General features: G+C 37.6%; 1 protein-coding gene across 2 annotated transcripts in view; it reads right to left on the bottom strand.

Annotated features, from left to right (window-relative positions):
* Positions 1-20,660, bottom strand: part of LOC138715355 (uncharacterized) — a 47,486-nt gene that overhangs the window by 9,015 nt on the left and 17,811 nt on the right. The gene's annotated exons all lie outside the window — the stretch shown is intronic.

Genomic DNA, 20,660 nt, shown 5'->3' with positions numbered 1-20,660 from the left:
TACCTATCTCACTCTAGGCAACAACCATACACCTTTTGATGGAGAAGTACTGCTGTGAAACAACTGTTGTGCAGGTCCTCCCCATTTCCAAACATTGTCTTCCTCAGTGACTCAAAAGCAGCGATATCTGCAATTGGAAACTACTTACTACAACCAGCTAATGATGACATTCAACAATGCAGAGAAGACATCAAGAAACTAAATAAAATTGTACATCTGCAATGGATAGCTTCTCACTGCGGTATTGCCGGGAATGAAGCAGCAGACTTTCTGGCAAAGAAAGGAACAACTATCCTCCTTTCATATTCTAACATCCTGCCATTCCATAGAGCATCTACAAATATAAGCAGTCGAGTGAGACAATGTTTCCATAAGAGTTTGGAGGACCAAATTAAAGATAAACACTGGAAGGACGCACTGAACTCCACTCTCCCCGAATGACCCAGAAGAGAAGCTGTTGCGACGTTCCGCACCGCAGTCGGTCATGACTGTCTGGCTAATCACCTCCACTGCCTGAGTGTATTATCCAGCCCCCACTGCATGCTCTGTGGATGTTCCGACACCATGGATTCAAACCACATTAAGACTTGTCCAGCTCTTTCATCTGTCGGCTTTGTGGATAGGGACTGGGAGGCCAGAGACAGAATGCAGCAGTGCTGACATCCTCTCCTTCATAGTTTCCTTGGACATTGTTCACTTTATTTCGTTTTCTTTCCTTTTAGTTTTTATCACCATTGTACGGCCAATGACTCTAGTCAAGTGCCACTGCATTGAATAAAAAAAAAAAAAAAGATTCTCCTGAAGACAACTAAATCGGAGTATAGCGAAAATGAGGCTAATCTGGCAGCAGAAGACATCTTAAAAAAACTCTTTCTCTGCCCAGAAAAGAAAACCCTTGCCCCTACAAAAGGAATTCACATCCTATACAGGAAATGCACTTCTCACAAAATGGTAAGAAAGCAACAGACTGAACACAAAAATGAAAATAGGAGAGAGGAACTCAAAATCACCCACCCATTACATGGAAGTGAAGGATGCTACCACACAGCCAGTCCAAATGAGCACATAAAGCAATCAGCCTAGACACCCGGACATCACTGCTGAAGGAATGTTTCTCATCCAGCACCACCCCAGAAGACTGGAGACACTGTGATATCAAAATCTTGTAAAGAGCAAAGGCAACGTGAATGAAACCCTGGGAAACAACAGCTTCACACTGCTAACGAAAATATTAACATCAGAGGAATATGCTCTAGGTTGTAAACACCCTGTTACAAAAGATTTCACAAGAGTTCCAGAAAGGGAGCTGTGTATCATATCTTCATTGACTTCAGCAAAGCCTTCGACCATCTAGATCGCCACAAGATGCTGCAGAAGTTGACCCACACCATCAGAGATAACCATTACATAACGGCCACAATGAGGAGCATACGTCCAAGTGAATGACAACCTGGCCATGGGGCAAACAGTTGGTGTCCTGCCTTCCTTTTCGTGCTTTGTGAGTCGCCCTCTGTTATATTTTCTAACAAATAAGTGTGATTCATACACCTCAACTATATGTCCTACACAGGCTGGGCAGTATTTGAAATACTTTGTATTTCATAATTTGTAAGGATTTTCGAAAGTATTTTGTATTTAGATACATAAAATTGATGTATTTTGTATTTCAAATACTCAAAATACTTTCTTCTTCTTATTGTCCTTCAAGTTTTGGATTTGGATTTGAAGAATGAACTTTTTGTCTTATTTGCCTACCCATTTCAGATGTGCTAGCCATACACTTACGTTTCTTGCCACAACTGATTTCCTTAACACTATGAGGACCAGAGATACTGTCTACCTACAAGGACCGGACCAGTCCCGTCATTTTGACGGGTGCAGGTTTAACAGGTTTTCTTTCCAAATATTTAACACTTTTGAATAGGAATGTTTATTTATATAATTTTTTAATGCTTTTAAAGTATATGTATGATTTTTCTCTACGATATGACATTTTTTAAATTTCAATAACTATTGAGTTCATCTTAAAAAATCTAAGTACAAAAATGAAAGCAATAATTTCCACATTTAAACACTATGCATTACACTATAAACAAGAAAGACAAAAATAAGCTTCCTTTCATGATTGTTTATTCAAAGCCACCGGCTGCATCACAACACCTTACACAGGCACACTTGGAACTTGCTAAGCATGGTCCACACACGTACTTGAAGCACTTCGACACTGATTTTCACTTCTGTTCTTCCCTCTGCATCCTCCAGTCTGACATGTCTTGCGGACGTTGCTCTGCTGAGGAGGGGCTGGTGATCTAGTGGTTACATATCTGGCTGCTAGTTCTTCTCCCAACTTCAATATGAACTGGTGCCAAGACACACTGTCACCTGTTACCTCCTTGTACAGAATCCATGCGTTGATTGTGGCCAGGTCCACACATTGAAAAACACTTGCATAGGCCATCTAGGGCATCCGTATTTCACAGTGTAAAGTCGAGCCATTTGATCTACGATGTCAACACCACATTCAGTTTCATTATAGAACATCACTGTTTCAGGTAGCTTTTTTTGATGCTACTCGTTGATGATAACTGTATTGTGTATTGTGCTCAACAGGAGCACATTCTTGTTCTTTTTACACTGATAGGAGGTTAGGGTCATGTCACCTGACTTGTAAATAGTGGTATTGTGCAAGGGCACTGTAGGTGATTTTGCTGATGGAGGAACTTCCCATCTAGACATTTCCAGTGTACCAACTATGCTAGTACTCTTGCGTTTCAAATTTTCTCCAAGAGATTTTGCCGTGAAGAAATTGTCACACGTAATATGTCTTCCCTCAGAAAGGTAGGGCTCTGCCAGATGTATTACAACATGTTCTGCTAACGGTACACCTGCAGGACGCTCCTCATTTCTACCAAGGTAAGGAAAACCGTTCACCAAGTATTTAGAGCTTGTATCAACAGCCAGCCAAAACTTGTCTGGTTTGCTGTTCATGTACTGTATGAATGGGCAGCGAGCCTTGCAAGGAAACAACTGTTCATCCACAGTGACATAACAAGCAATTGGCAATGAAGGTATTCCATACAGGAGTAGCAGCTGAGATCGTGTGGCTTTCTCGTCAAATCGCAGAAACCTCAAAATTTCACTAAATTGATTTCTACTCATGGTGTTTCGAAAAAATGCTGGTCCCCAAACCTGCGACCATAATAATTTTACGAGAAAGATTTTGCGCCATATACTCCTCTCACATACATAAGAGAAATAGCAGCCTCTAATGCTTCAATACTAATGGTCCAGCTGTCATCTTGTAATTCCTGACATGCTCTTTTTTCAGTGCATCTTTTTATATTCAGAAGCATGCTGTCATCAATTAGAAGCTTCCATGCGCTTGAATACTCACAATTTACTATGGACCTCTTCGCAGGCCTGTAGGTCCAGGGACTTCTGCCACGATATTCTGTCGTACTCTTCTTCCAGGTGCAGCTTGTGGAGGAATAACAGTCCATTGTGTCCCATCAGCAGCAGTCTCAACACTTCCTAGGACAGGATTGTTTGTTACCTGAGAACAATTTCATCCTCGGCCTCTGCTACACCACCTGTGGTAGTTCGAACATTAGGAGCCAGTGGTAATGAAGCAGCTGAAAACATAATTAATATGGTGATGAAAATAATAATATTAATAATAATAATAATAATAATAATAATAATAATAATAATAATAATAATAAGAAGAATAAGAATAATAATAAGTACCTAATAATAAATTATGTAGTCTAACTTACCTTTTGTAGATGAAGTATCAGCTGGCTGTTCTGGTTGCTTGTTATCTTGCCTCACATTATGCGATGAATCTCCATCTGAAGAGTCACTAGTTTCATCTCTGCTAGGAACGTAATCTGCATCCTTATCAGCGTGGTCTGTACCTTGATTTTCACATAATTCGTGGATTTCGTCAATTTCGCACAGATTACGGGAATCTTCATCTTCCAATTCGTTACCAGACATATTCGTCAAATAGCCGATTTCTTCTTCTGACAAATAACGTTTGTCTCCAGAGGCTGCCATTGGGAAACTGAATTTTCGCCGACGAAAACAGCACACACGTGTCAAAACAACACACACTCAGAGAGCAATATTTTATTTTTAGATACTGACAAAGGTTAATTAGTTAGGATACAATTAATTATACTTAATCACTCATTTAAAGTTTGTGTGACTGCAACCTGTGTATATTTTTGTGTGACTTTACTTTGTTTATAGTTTTTTTTTTCCTTTTTATTTCTGTTATTGTATTTGTATTTCTGGTGGTGTGGAAGAGAAGGCCTCATGGCCTTAACTACACCAGAATAAATAAATAAATAAATACATAAAGGACCTGTCGAAGTCATAAACCACTCACAGAGGACGAATGAAACCTAAACATTACTGCAACAATAGAAATTTGAACCCCATCTGGTATGTAGGTACGGCCGGTCTGAAACTTGAAACCCGTCAGAATGACGGGGGATCGTGCTACTAGTAGTAGTAATTGCTTGTAACATCTTTTAGAAAAGTCATAAAAATCCAATATTTTTTGCTTGTAACATCTTTTAGAAAAGTCATCAAAATCCAATATTTTTAGGAATCATACACCACAAAGATAAAATAAAAGTCGTAAATTGTGGGAGTCATAGGATGAAAAGCTTTTGAATAATAATTATTTAAATACGTGGTACCCAGCAGACTGACGGATCCAGCCCTCCTACTGTTAATGCCATAAAGAAATCTCCAACAGCACCAAGGATCCATCACCCAACACTTGCTAAATGTTCATCATTATGGAATGCGTCTAGGAGACCCAAATCCTCAGAAATTATACCAGATGTCTTGAAATATTCATTAAAGTTTCCTTGCCCAACTCGATGGAATTCTCTTCATGACTCAATCTCTCAAATATTGCAATTCAAACATGATACAAATAGTATATGTGAAACAATGGGATTGTCAACCTTCAAAGATGTTGAGTTTCAGTACCTTGAAGAATATTGTGCAGTTCTGAAACCAACTGCCGTAGCCCTTGATTTAATGCAAAATGAGAAGACGTGCTATTATGGCCAACTTTTGTCCACATTAATTTCCCTCAAAAACAGATTACATATTCTGTTACCTAGTAATCTACACCATCTATTCCAAGTAACTCCAATTCTAATAAGTTCGCTTTCATCAAGATTTAAAGTGATGTTTGATCTGATCCCAGAAGCAATTGAGCTATTTTGGCAGCTTGCTTCCACCCATCATTTAAAATGGATAGCTACCTGACATTGCCTCACCAAATAATAAGAAGAGGATACAGAATATGTGTGTGAAATCAGCTGAGCAGTTCTCTGCTACACCTTTGGTTAGTTCAGATGATAAAAACAATTCTTATGTTTTCAACTCAAGTGCAACAGACTTTGAAAAGCAAAAAGAAAAGAACTTGTCTACTGCGGAGTATGAGCTTTCATACAATTCTTAAACAACAAAGGGACAACCCTGTGCACTCTAGAGAATTACCGAACAGTGAAACAAGCTTTTATAAAGTATAATACAAGTTTGAGTTCGTCTGCACCTATAGAAAGACTGTTTTGCACAAGCAAGGGGATCCTTATCTGATAAACTTCTTGAGAAACTGATTTCTTTGAAAGGGAGCAGTAATTATTCATATGTAGCATACTTTCATTGCTGACTGTTCAGTTACAAGGATTATAGAAAACTTCCGAGGTAAAAATACTTTTAATGTTAATATAATATTTTAGATTTTCAGTAATATTATTTCTTTAGGCCTATATACTGCATTGATTATTTGAAATACAAATGTATTCTGAGTATATAAAATAGGCCTACAAATGTATTTTGGTTAGGCCTAATTTTTTAGAAGTATTTTGTATTTGTATTTCAAATACTATTCTTTGAAGTAGGCTATTTTGTACTTATATTTGAAATACCTGGATGTCAGTATTTTGCCCAGCTCTGGTCCTACACCACCAATCTTCTGTTGACTCTTAGTAATGATAACATAGCAAACTTCCCTGTAAAATCTATAGTAGTCCACAACAGTATTGGAACCGACTTCGGCTTTGATTGCAGCGTCAAAGATCTTTATATGGAGTAGTCAGAGATAAATGAACGTTAAACTCTGGACAAGAGTCAGTTTATTACATTCAAACAAGGTCTTGACTGCTATCGCACAACTAACTACTACACTTCAAGCAATATGGCACACTTTTATTCTTACTTCTCTCCTGCTGCACCACTTTTCCTTCGGCTCCACAATCAATACACTTGATATTTTCTTTGCTGGGCAATAATTTGTGGACGACACAGAACTCTATGCAACTTTCAATATCTCTACAACATTCATATAATTTGCGTAAATTAAAAGCCATGACTTGAAAGAGGCACTTCTACTAACAATGCATGTTTATAAGGTTGCTATAGCAATTACGTCACGAGAATTGCTCATTCAATATTGGCTTATGATGATACAATTTTCATAAAATTTTCGTCTAAATATATTGTATATTCGTCCTTCTGCCACATCGGAAATAATTTCGATACAACAATAAATTCTAAAATACGTACTTTAATTTCCAAAAAGACACTATCATCGAATTTGTTGTTTAACTTGGTCGATTAACCTAAGGGATGGTGCTATAGACCAGGAAGTTCCAGGTTCGAATCTCGTCTCGTCTCGTTAAGTAAAAAGCTGCATTTATATGATGTAATGTAGGCTATAATGTAATTCGAGATACGTAAAATTAGATGGCAGAATTGGAGTAAAAAGGGTGTAGAGTAGAGTGAAGTATAAAAGAAGAAAAGATTTGAAGAGAAGGGAGAGACACCTAGCAGACAAAAAGAGAAATAATTTTTTTTTTATTCAATGCAGTGGCACTTGACTAGAGTCATTGGCCATACAATGGCGATAAAGACTAAAAGGAAAGAAAACGAAATAAAGTGAACAATGTGCAAGTGAAACTATGAAGGAGAGGATGTCAGCACTGCTGCATTCTTTCTCTGGCCTCCCAGTACCTTCCACAAAGCTGACAGATGAAAGTGCTGGACAAGTCTTAATGTGGTTTGAGTCCATGTTGTCGGAACATCCACAGAGCATGCAGTGGGGGCTGGATAATACACCCAGGTGGTGGAGGTGATTAGCCAGACAGTCATGACCTACTGCGGTGCAGAACGTCGCAACAGCTTCTCTTCTGGGTCATTCGGGGAGAGTGGAGTTCAGTGCATCCTTCCAGTGTTTATCTTTAATTTGGTCCTCCAAACTCTTATGGAAAGATTGTCTCACGCGACTTCTTATATTTGTAGATGCTCTATGGAATGGAAGCATGTTAGAATATGAAAGGGGGATAGTTGTTCCTTTCTTTGCCAGAAAGTCTGCTGCTTCATTCCTGGAAATACCGCAGTGAGAAGGTATCCATTGCAGATGTACAATTTTATTTAGTTTCTTGATGTCTTCTCTGCATTGTTGAATGTCATCATTAGCTGGTTGTAGTAAGTAGTTTCCAATTGCAGATATCGCTGCTTTTGAGTCACTGAGGACAATGTTTGAAAATGGGAAGGACCTGTACAACAGTTGTTTCACAGCAGTACATATGGCTCTTACTTCTCCATCAAAAGGTGTATGGTTGTTGCCTAGAGTGAGATAGGTAGAGAACAGTTGGCAATGAATTCCGGCTCCAGTGGGCCTGTGTTCTTCTATTTGGGAGCCGTCAGTGTACACATGCAGCCATTTGTCTTGTGGGTAACGGATTTGTAATGTTTCTAAGGCAGAAAGACGGAGTACTTCACTACATTCGTCCTGTTTATTTTCTATTGCAATAAGCTCTAGTGCATAGTCAATATGATATAAAGCAAGTGGGTTGGTTGCTAGTATCAATTGCTGGGGTTTCCAGGATAGATCCAGATTATGCCTTTCAGTGATTACTTTTTGCAGGAAACCCTCTTGGGTTTTTAATCTGCGGTTGGTGTGTGAGGAGCAAGGGGAGTATTCAATATTAGACAAACCAATGAGTTTTTCATGAAGTTTTAACGCTGATTGTCTTATTTCTGATTTAATGTCCATGTTATTGGTATGGAGCAATAGTTTGTTTATTGGTGTTGATTTGACAGCACCAGTAATCAGTCTCATGGCTTGATTTTGGACACAGTCTAGCTTACTGATTGTCTGATCAGATGCAGTTATAAGGGCACCACAGCAATATATCATGATTGGTTTCACATATGTCTTGTAAGTACAGTTTAGCGTAGATGTAGCACATCCCCATTTGGTTTCAGCAAGTCACTTTAGTAAGGATAATCTACCACAGGTTCTTGACGCTATCTCGGAGCAATGATCTTTCCATGTGAGCTTATTATCAAGAGTGACGCCCAGATACTTGAATGTATGGACATTGTCCAGTTGTGTATTGTTGTAGATTAAAGCCGGTGTTAGCTGATTGTGACATAGAGAAAAAGTTTGACAAATTTTTAAAGATTTATATCGTTCACTAGAGGAGTTGATTCAACTAACCTGGAAATAATGTGAATCGTTCAGCTATGGCTTCTTGGAAATAATCCCAAATCCTTCAGAATCCATATTCAAGACGAGACCAAAACAGATTTTCGACATCACAACACTATCATTAGACACAGCCATGATTTTATTCCATGCAAAGATTATGCCCATCCTCAGCTATGGCCTAGGACTGGTATGGAAAGAAGCAAAAATTGTCTAAAAACATTAGAAAAGTCATGGCATGTTCCTTGAAAGTTGCACCCTGTATGTCTAAATACACATCATCCAGACTCGTCTATGAGTTAGCGAAAAGAACTTTTCCCATCGGTAACTCAAGAACCATCCCTACGTTACTCCTACGACCTAAGAAGAACTCGGCAAACCTCTTACCAGACAGGCAGAGGAAGAAATAGGATATTTAGCCAGGTTTTTACCACACACAAGCCATAACCACAGAACAACAAAATGATGCCACAACAGACACAGGTGGTCCACGCCTGTGGAGTAACGGTCAGCGTGTCTGGCCGCAAAACCAGGTGGCCCGGGTTCGAATCCCAGTCGGGGCAAGTTACCTGGTTGAGATTTTTTCCGGGGTTTTCCCTGAACCCAATACGAACAAATGCTGGGTAACTTTCGGTGCTGGACCCCGGACTCATTTCACCGTCATTATCACCTTCATCTCCTTCAGACGCTAAATAACCTGAGATGTTGATAAAGCATCGTAAAATAACCTTATAAAATAAAAACAGACAAAGGTCAACTTTCATTTTCTTCTTGCCACTGCCAACGGACTCCTAATGAATATTCACACGTTTATCACTAGGATTGTGGTGCTGGAAATCAATTTTGAACACTTTTATCACAGCCACGACACATTTCAATTTTTAATGTACAATATATAAGCAATTATCACTACGATGACACAATAATTCTTGCAGATAACACAGAATATGTCCCTCCCACCATGATGATCTACACACTTTCACTTCACTGCCACTAGATGACTCTCGATTTCCACCAGACGACGTAGCAGGGATGCCAATATCGGCAATCGAAATGAAACTAATGTGAGGTATGTTACAGCAGGTGTGCTAAACGTGAGGAATGTTACAATAGGTGTGTAGTACGTTAGGTTAGGTTAGGTGTGTAAGATTATATGAATGGTTACCACAGTTGGCAATACTGCAATCATTCTCCCACTCCACCTCAAATTACGTCACAACGAAGAAATATGGCCACCTTCTTCATCCAAGCAGGACGATTTTCCTATATAAGTAAGGAACCTATTTAGGTTGGGTTGGATAGGACCACAGCCCTCCGAGAGATCACATCGAGTTTCTACTATTCCACTCTACAAAACTAAGGTATTTTCAGTGTTTGTTTTTAATTCCCAATACTGGCAATACATGACTGAAACTTCCCTCGAAGTTTAATGTTTGCAGTAAGGGATCAGTAATAAACTTAGGTAATTGTTTCATTCGGATAAATCGCAATAAAGAGAACGCCAGTAGGGGAAGTTATGCTCACCCACATGAAATGTGCATTCGACATAACACTCACCTAACATGCAGTGTGTCTGATGAGCTAGTAGGGAAGGGGTGGTGGGTGGAGCTTCTACGTTCTGCTTATTGCAGTTTTCCCTTTCGTTCTGTCCCAGATTTATATATATATATATTTTTTTTCGAAATCCCCCAATTTTAGGGGGTTTTACAACATGTTGAAAAATAAAATAAACGCGGAAAACACAAAACATCATGGTAATTATTTTTATATCTGCCAAATTTAGGCCTATGTAAGAATGGCCAAGTGGCCGACCTATGTGACAAGGTTAGTGGGTTAGTTGAGGTATAGGCCTATAAGTGACCTTGTCACTTTAGTAGGCTAGTTATATATTCCCTCGACTAACCCACTAACCTTGTCACATACCTAAGGCCACTTAGCTGTTCCCGTATAAATTTGGCAGAGAAGTGAATAATTACCTCATCTTTTTTTCTTCCCTGTAATATTGGGACTTCCGTGATTATTTAGGCTAAACTAGTGCTGCTCGTACTCTGCTTCCCACACCTTCAGCTGTCTCCTCTGCAATACCAACATAACTTTGGTGACATTTCATGCTAGCATTCACTCACGCTATGCCTTGCATGTACGAATTTGTGACAGGTTAGATTAGGTTAGGTTAGTCAAAGGCTTTTGTTTTCCTTGCATATACTAATCTGTGACAGGTTAGATTAGTTTATTATTTACTTTAATGACACCGTGGTTTATCGTATTTGACACATGTTGAAAAGATCGATTTTGTAATTTGCCCTTTTGACGTAGTTTGCCACAAGCTTTTGCATTTCGATAAACTATGTTGTTTCATGTCACGTAGTATTTCGGTTTTTGGAATCCTCTCATAACAGATTTCCAGTTCACTGTCTTGAGATGCTTGCTTCGCTAGTTGGTCAGCAAGTTCATTGCTGTATTCTCCTACATGTGCTTTAATCCAGCAGAATTCTATGATCCAGTTGTCTATTTTCAGTTTTCTGAGTTTCGTCCTACATTCTTCAATTAAGGTCCACCACAACAAATCTAATTAATTTTACACAAGAGGCATTTAATACATTACATAATCGCAGAAATTTAGACGTGATATACCCTGACTTTTCCAAAGCGTTTGATAAAATTGACCATAAAATTTTAATTAATAAACTTTCAAGTTTTGGATTATCTTCTTCATACTTACAGTTAATAACATCATACCTTACAAACAGGCAGCAGTATGTTTCATTCAATCAAGTAAAATCGAAACCATTCACAGTAACTTCAGGTGTACCCCAAGGATCCAATCTTGGTCCCTAGTTCTTTTTACTTTAGATCAATGACTTACCTAAACAGATTGTGCACTCTAAATGTTTACTATATGCTGATGATGTTAAATTGCATAAAGCCATTGACAAACAACAAGACGTTTTTGATCTACAGCATGATTTGGACAGACTTTATAGATGGAATATCGATAATTTTCTTCTGTTAAATCTTAATAAATGTTGCTTTATGACGTATTCTAAAAATAAGACAGTTGCTCTAAATTCGTATGAAATTAATGGTGTGAAGTTACCTAGAGTAGAATCATTTTAGGATTTGGGTATTTATTTTACACACATTATCTTTTAAAATGCACTTAAATCACGTGGTAATTGATGCATATGGAAAATTAGGATTTATAATCAGAAATACAAAAGAATTAAAATTATGAAGAAGTGTATTATAATGTTTTTACTCTAGTTTTTAAATAATTTTGCACCATTATATTGACATTTGGCACTATATTAACTACAATATTATATTCTAGCATCTATTACTGTTATGTATTTTCTTTCTTTCGTTTGTGTTGTTTCTTTGTTTTTTTCTTATTATGTATTTTGTGTATGTATCTGTGTAAACCACCTGTAATTGGAAGCCTGTTTCTGTTGGTGGTGGATTTAAATAAATAAATAAATAAATAATGCCTTATGGTTGTTGCTATTTTTAAGAGAGTCCAGTGTTATTTGACTATCCATATATATATATATATTGCAACTGTCTTGTCTGTCTTATCTTTTCCACCAAGTTCTATTATCTTATCTAAAGCCTTCGCAATTGCCATCTATTCAGCTTGGTTATTAGAACACCTTGCATCCAGTCTGAATTTCAGTTTATGTGTAAGTGTTCCATCTGTAAATATTGCGATTCCCGAACCTACTCCTCTCTCACTTTTACTTCCGTCAGTAAATACTTCAAACTTGTGAGTCTTATTTTTATTCACTTCTTTTATTTTGACAATGTCTGCAGGGTGTGACCATTTGTCACACTGAACATCATGGTCAATGTTTTCTTCTCTTGTTGCATTGTATATCTTTGCGAGCTCTTGTTACTCATACCCCATTCCCAATATAGTTGAAACATTAGAAAGTCTCTCTGGTACAAAGTATTTTAGTAAAATTGATCTTTACAGTGGCTTTTGGCAAGTGGAAATCGAAGAAAAGAATAAAGGAAAGACCACCTTTAGCATCCACTAGGTTTTTATGAATATAACAGAATGGCATTTGGTTTGGTTGGAGCCCCACGCACATATCAGAGATTGATGGACGGAGTACTATCCTGCCTAAAGAGAGTATATCCTGTTTTATGTATATTAATTACATCGTCCTGTACAGTTCAACCATAGCAGAGCATGCTGAAAGACTTCGAGAAGTTTTACAAAGATTAAGAGATGCAAACTTAAAAGCACACCCTGTGAAGTGTACATTTGCATTGCACAAATCGACTATCTCTCTCGGACATGTGGCAGATAGGAATGGCATTCGCCCAGACCAAAGAAAGTACAAGCTGTACAAGAATTTCCGATTCCTAAAGATGTTAAGGAAGTCTGCTCATTTCTTGGTTAAGTTGGTTACTATCGCAGGCACATAGCAAATTTTGCTGAGACTGCAAAACCATTTATCGAACTTACAAGAAAAGATAAACAGTTTGTATGGCTAGAACCACAACAAGAATTCTTTGACATATTGAAAAAAGCCTTGTGTAGTGAACCTATTTTGAAATATCCCGATTTTAAACAACCATTCATTTTAGCGACTGATGCCTCAGGAGTTGCCCTCAGAGCAGTGCTATCTCAAAAGGTTGGTTCGAAAGAGCATCCCGTAGCATACGCCTCTAGAGTTTTGAATAAAGCTGAACGAAATTATAGCACGACAGAAAGGGAATTACTAGCACTTGTATGGGCTACAAAACACTTTTGTTGTTATCTATATGGTCATGAGTTCATAGCCGCGACCAATCACACAGCTGGTTAATGAGCTCAAAGGAACCAAATTTTAGACTACTTCGTTGGACTTTAAAATTTTCTGAATTTCAATTCCAAGTCCAATACAAGCCTGGTAAACATCACCAAAACGCTGACACTTTATCCCGAATGCACAATGTTTTTGCTATATAAAGTGAACAGTTAGACAGTCAATCACTCAGAAATCTTCAGATGGCAGAACCAAAGTACTTAGAATGGGTAGCAGATACAGAAAGATTTAAGTTAGACGAAAACGGTATTCTGTTTCATTTTGATACAAAGCAGTTGAACTCAGAGCAACGGTTAGTTGTTCCTTGTCCTATGAGAAATTTGATTTTGAATACTTACCAAGATACTCCTATTGGTGCACATCAAGGTCAAAAACGTACATTCGAATTGCTTAGGCAACGATTTTACTGGCCGAATATGAAAACTGATATTGAAAATCACATCACGAAATGCATATCTTGTAATGAGAGAAAGATCGGTAGGCACCCTATAGCTCTGTTACAGAACTTTGCTACTTGTTTAAAGCCTTTTGAACTAGTAAGTATGGACATAGTTGGTCCATTTCCCAAAACAACTTCAGGTAACACATATTTGTTGACTTTTATGGATGCTTTCACAAAGTATAGCAAAGCAATCCCGATTCCTGATCAAACTGTCGAAACAAAAGCTAGAGAATTTGTTACGACGATAGTAGCACGACATGGCACTCCGAAAAAGCTACTTACAGATCAGGGTAGAAACTTCTTGTCTAAATTATTTAAAGAAGTTTGTAAATTGCTACAAATTCAAGAAATACAAACGAGTCCGTATCACCCTATGTCGAATGGCTTAGTGGAATGCAGCCATCAACCATTCACTAACATGTTATCACATTTTGTACGTGCAGATCAGAAAGATTAGGACAAATGGATAGCAATAGTCCAGATGGTGTACAGGAGTACACCGCACTCCGTAACGGGATATTCCCCACATTTTTTGATTCACGGTAGTGAAGTGCAGTTCCCATTTCCTATCAATATTGTATCGAAATTTTCGACAAGTAACATAACCGATGAGCATGTCGAAGTTTTAGCAGATAATCTAGAAAAATCTTACAAGGTAGTAAGAAACCGAACAGCACAAACAAAGCAGTACAACAAAGATCTTAGTGTAAAGTTTCGTTGTCTCAAGGTAGGAGACTTTGTATTTCTACACTCTCCAGCAATTAAGAAAGGCATAATGAAAAAATTGTCGAAACCATGGATTGGTCCATTTCAGGTTGCAGAAAAATTAAATGAAGTGAACTACAGAATTAAGTTCAAAGATGGTAGAACACAAGTAGTGCACCTAAACCAGTCGAAATTATGTCCCCCAGGGTCTGAAATTAAAGAAGGCAAGTTTCGTCCCCGGCAAGCAGACAAAGACAGGAGTTTCAGTGAAGCGGAAACCATCGAAATAATTAGAGACGACCCGAAGTCGTACGAAATTCCCCGTGAGGAACCAGCAGTGGTGGATAGTGATGACGGATGGTCCTTGGAAGATGATATTCCTCTTGGTTACATGATCCCCCAAGTGATGATTTCAATGAGGAAGATGATGTGCCTCTAGCTCAGCTAAGGTATTACTACAAGCTGCACCGAGAAAGGTAACCGCACAAACTAATGACCCTACCATGACAAATTCTGATGTGACGTCTCCTTCCTATGTTTCCTCTCGTCGTGAAGATATGAACCCAGATGATGATGATGATGATGATGATAGTTCTAACTTAGATAATGAAGAGGTAAGTGAACCCAACGTAGGACAGAATAGTGATGAAATGTCCTCCCATAGATATAATTTACATTTCAGACCAACTGATTAGATTATTTCGTTTCACACTGTACACTAGCTACTACACTCCTGCTCACGATAGTAGTTTGTGATTCAGTAGTTAAAACAAATTAATAAGGTAATGCAGAGATTAACCGAAATTGAAAGCACTCTTATTGAATTCAGGCAATCCATTGATATAACCGCTATGGACAAGCTCCTTACTTTGACCTCACAAGTGACAGGCAATTTTATGCTCTCATGGAAGAGAATGATCTATCTCAAAGTAGAAGTGAAATATACATGTTATGTCCCCCAGATGTTATTTTTTCAGCCTCCTTGCAATCACATTGTTTAGCAGCTCTATTTTTTTGGAAAATCCCAGGAAGCAATGAGACTGTGTGACCGACGGCTGGTTGGACCACACAGGTCACCTGTATGGTACAGACCGTACCAGAAGAATTATTGGGTGTACAGCGTACCAGCTACCATACGTATGACTAGAAGTTGTCATAACCCGAACACTACATGACCGTCAACTTCTACATTTATTACCCAAGGGACAGGTATTATTAATGTATCTGCAAACTGTCATTTTTATTCTGATCAGTTTAAACTGTTTCCCCATGTTTTTGGAAATCTGTATCCAATATATGAGCCTAACGATGTTATTGTTCCTGACATAACTTCTGAAATAGTTAATCCATATCTAAATCTATCTGAACAACATGTCATTACTTTAGAGAATATGCTTCGAAATATTAAAGATTTTAATAATGATTTTTAATTCCTCTATGATTACAAGAGAAGATTAAAAATGTAAAATCTAAAGTAGAAGAATCCCCCACACAAGAAAGTGCAAACCCCTGGCTAATTGCTTTAACCATAACAGGAGTTATATTGTGTCTTGCTTGTATGCTACAGATGTACCGACAATGTCCATGTCTTTATGGTTTCCGGTTATATCAGCTCACCCGCAAAAAACCAGAGACAGCAGAACCTTTACGAGAAGGACAGAACGAGACTGGGCTTGGCCCAGTGCAAGAAACCAGAACTCCCATCTGTACTGCGAGGAAAGCAGATATATCAACCGATGCCTGCGCTGACCCAGCTTCAACCAACACAGTCTTTGCTGGATCTAGATTTGTCTCAAGATCCTAGATACTACTCTTTGTTATGCAACACGCACCTCTTTGCCTCAATGAAGAAAATTTGTATTGAAGAAGATTATTCTTTACTGATCATTTTTGTGAGTGACGTCACTATTCTTGTATCTAACATGCAAGTGCTAAGTCTCAGATGATGCCACACACATGCCATGACACACTACAGATAAGAGATCTGTAACGTTAAATCAGCATATCACTTTGTGTGCAAAAATTCGTAAGTACTATCGAGTTACATGACAGACACCCTGCAAAGTTATAAATTAAAACATCCAGGAACTCAGTTTACATTAAATTATGCCTCGTCACGTAAATGGATTACTCATTTAATGCATAGATACATCAGATTTATTAAATAGCAGCAGTCCTACCGCCATTATGATATCAATGTCATCAATTATATCAATTCCGATCTATTGCTTATGAAAGTCAAAATCTTTGGCACTTCGCCCTCCATAAAGACTTTTCTTATAATTTGTAATGTGAATGATACAACACTAGCTTACAAGACAAAGACGATCCAAATCCTCAATAAGAATGAATGATGGCCTCTAGAATGGATTAAAATCCTGCAAGCTTGAATGATTCTGAGGGCCACTAGCGAGGGAACTACACCCAGTAAGCCACCCAGCCATACTTCACAGGATCCGACATGTCTTGCCATTCATTTGATTAGGAGTAAAAGCACATGCCTATTACGGCATCATCTTTTAAAAAGAAGAGGGATTGTTGTGCCCAAGGATTATGATACACAATCATAACTTTGTTATGGCCATAAGCAATATATTTTCATTTTATTTGAAAGTAATGAAATCGTACTTATTAAAACATTCAGTTTAATCATTGAAGACATGGTTCGACACACGGCAGGTTTCCTGTTGCGATTACAGTTGTGCATCTTAGTGAAGTCAGCAAGAAGCAAAGTCCAGTCCTTGAACAAGACAGGAAATGTGTATGCTTGCATTTTAGCGCAAAGCCATTCTTATGCAACAGCTGACATATAACGAAAAATACACAGATTATGCAGTAATTATTAACAAACCGCGTCTCTCGCGAGACTACTAATTGGTGATCATTTTGAATTCTGATTTTCTATTGATTCAATCAAAAATGGACATTCAATCGTGAGAGTTCCTTAAATCTGTACTGTTCCAAGTGACAACAGGAAATGCCGATCCGAAATAATGGTTAGGAATCAGAAGTGTGGTGTTCGGTCAATGCAATACCGTCTATTTAGAAGATTCTCGGGCAAAGTAGCGTCACTCTGTTACGTCGCAAGGGCATGGTTCGAGAACTTATAAAAAGGACATGAAACGTCCAAATTGTGATCATTAGTCTTTGGTCAAGACAGCGGTCATGCAGTAGCGGTCGTAACTTCCAGACGTCCAGAAAGAAGACGGAAAAAGGCATCATCTTTGGATAGCACCAGGGTTCGCCTTACAGAAATTGTAAGTAAAATTAACTATTCAATTCTCATACTTTACAATAACAGCCATTATGATACTTCGGAAATAGTCCTTCCATTTCAATACTCCATATTTAACTTATCTGTTCTAATTTGATATTTTGTTAATAAACTTAGTAATAGTGAATATCTAAACTTGTGACTATTTAGAAAGCCTGATGTCACATTCTAAATATGGAATCCCTCCTATCCATAAGGAAGTACAGTATATAAATCGTCAGAGTTAGGAAGTACAATGCAGTGCCTAATTCGTATGTCTTGTCTTGATAAATATGTTACTATGCCAAAAAGGGCACAACAAAATAATTTGGTTTTCGTAAGCGGGATATAACTCGCGATTTTCTCAAAAATAAGCCATCCGCCCTTTTCATGGCAGGGGGCACGACAGTACTATGTAGCAGAGTGAGTGGACAGGAATACTTCTCTCTATCTCTATTTATAGGTGTTCATATATTAAGACACTAATAGTAATTCATGGCGTGTCAGCCCATGTAGGGCACCGGCCCTTATGCACTATATTTTCTCTTTCCCTGCTTTGCACACCTTTCACTGATCCTTGCAGTGATGATGAATGTGAGCTACTGCAAATCAATTTGTCATCCTGTTCCCGTTAATTGAAGTTTTATTTTGGACAGTTTTCTTTATTAAGAGTTTATCCATTATTTCCATTATCATCAGTTACAGTGGCCTATGCAGAATTTTGTTAAGGGGAGTCATTATTAAAATTGTGTACAATTTACAATACCCGTATTTAAAATTTTGTGTATTATTATTATTATTATTATTATTATTATTATTATTATTATTATTATAAACTGAGTTTTCACAGGGGGATGTGAAACTACAGTTCTGGGAAGAACGTTTGTGGCAACATAGTCATGCTGCGGCTGCATAGAAACAATTGCCAATGTAAAATTTTCACTAACCTCGCGAGAATCTTACCAGACTTTTTGCTAAAATAATTGTAAAATTGAATTTGTGGTCGTTTAGACACTTCAGAGAACCGGGAACAATAATATTAAGTTTATATTAAAAATATGAACTGTTAAATGCACAAAATATTAAACGTACATTTCCGAATCCATTTCTTGGTTTGAGTCTAATGTACATTTCACAATAGACTCAAACCAAGAAATGGATTCGGAACACCTCAAAATCTGTGCTTCAGTGGCTGGTCATGATAATATCTTTGAAAAATATTGGAGTGCAAGAGGTCAAATGACTTTATTGTCAAACGCTTGGCATTAGAAAACAACAACAACATTTCACAATAGTCAGAACTCAAACAAACAGGTGAATACCACTCTTAAAATGAGTTTAAAGTCGACAATGCACAATATTTAACAACACCTACACTGCGGAACTGTTAAAAACTACTTTTTCAATATGTTTCACAAGTTTAATTTCTTATTGTGTCAGCTTCATTTTATTACAAGATCAGTACTAGGTAGTAGATCTTTCTATAATAAAGAAAGCATTGTTGCAATTCGAATGTTCCACAGCACCAAAGAACAAAGGCTTGTAATAATTCACTCTAAACAAATAAGTAATAACATAAGGTACAGTACTACCCACAGCAAAGAAAGAAAGAGAGGAAGGAAAGAGTGAAAGAAAGACAGTCGGATAATCCGCCAATCGGTTAATAGGGTGACGGATGATCGGGGTTCTACTTACTCCAGCACTATTATGTCAATACCAATTTCAAACCTCGTGCTCCATCTAGCATCCACCTTGGCCTGCACTCAGGGTTGCCAAACATAAGAATGCTCTGGCTGTAACTCTGTTTAAGTATATATTACTGTTTTACCTATGGCATGCAAGCTCCTTCACTTAACTGTGCATTGTACATGTGCTGTGTCACATCCTTCGACTTAAGAGGAATAAATAGTGCAGTTTCCCCTGTTTATGGAGTGTACGGCCAAGTGCAACATAGTTTACTACACATATGGTGGAAAATTGTGCACATATTGTTTGGCAAGACATTGCTAAACTTTTTGACCCCATCTTTACTTGCCAGTTATCATCATTGTTTTGAAAGTTTATGTGAGACCAAAATAAAAACAATTTTCCCGGTGTTAACATGAACAGCTTCTTGAGGGTTATGAATATTTTTAAACCAAATTGTTCAAAATATTCAGAACAAAAAGATGTGGACTGTGTAAATGTCATTGGCTTTAAAGCTTAAGTAGCCACCTAAGCAGTTCTGCAATATATTTTGGGCCCTATCAGTGCGTAGATGCTGAAAGATTTTTCAGTAAATACAATTTAATGTAGGAAGTAATAAGAGAACATAAATGACAGAAGAAAATGTACAGGCGTGTTCCTTCTATGATTTCTTTGTTACGAATTCATGAACATGATTAACAGGATCATAAATAAAATTAGTATCTCTATGTAGGGATTATTTTAATCCCTGATATTTTCAAAAGACATGACCTACCCTCCTATATTGACGTAGAGTCCATGTCTTCCTTCAAAATGCCACAGAAAGTAAATGCTAAATGCTAAATTTCTAAAAATCATCACCCCTAGCAATATAGTCTTTGTAGTTTTGTTCTCTTAAGATCTAATCACCAATAACAATAAACCATGTTGCCAGAGGATGATAGAAAACAAATGAAACGTATGTATAAACAATATTGAATAATCTTTCAAATTTAAGTATCATAATATAGGGGTGCCAGTTGAAATTTCAAATGGCCCTCGGAAGGTGTGAGTGGGTGAAAACTAAAATGCAATTAACATTAGTTTTAAACTATCCTCTCGGTATCTAAATTGACAATTGACGTGTTTCTTGTTTAAATGTAATTTAACTGAAATAAATAATTATTTAAAGTAGGAAGTTTTGAAATGAACTCCCTGTGTATGCATTACTGTGATCTTTGTATAACGAAGAGTTAATTA

This window comes from Periplaneta americana, chromosome 15, assembly GCF_040183065.1.
Source record: "Periplaneta americana isolate PAMFEO1 chromosome 15, P.americana_PAMFEO1_priV1, whole genome shotgun sequence".
In the NCBI taxonomy this organism is placed as follows: Eukaryota; Metazoa; Arthropoda; class Insecta; order Blattodea; family Blattidae; genus Periplaneta; species Periplaneta americana.
The sequence above is the reverse complement of the archived record's forward strand: the minus strand, read 5'-3'. Positions and strand labels throughout refer to the sequence as shown.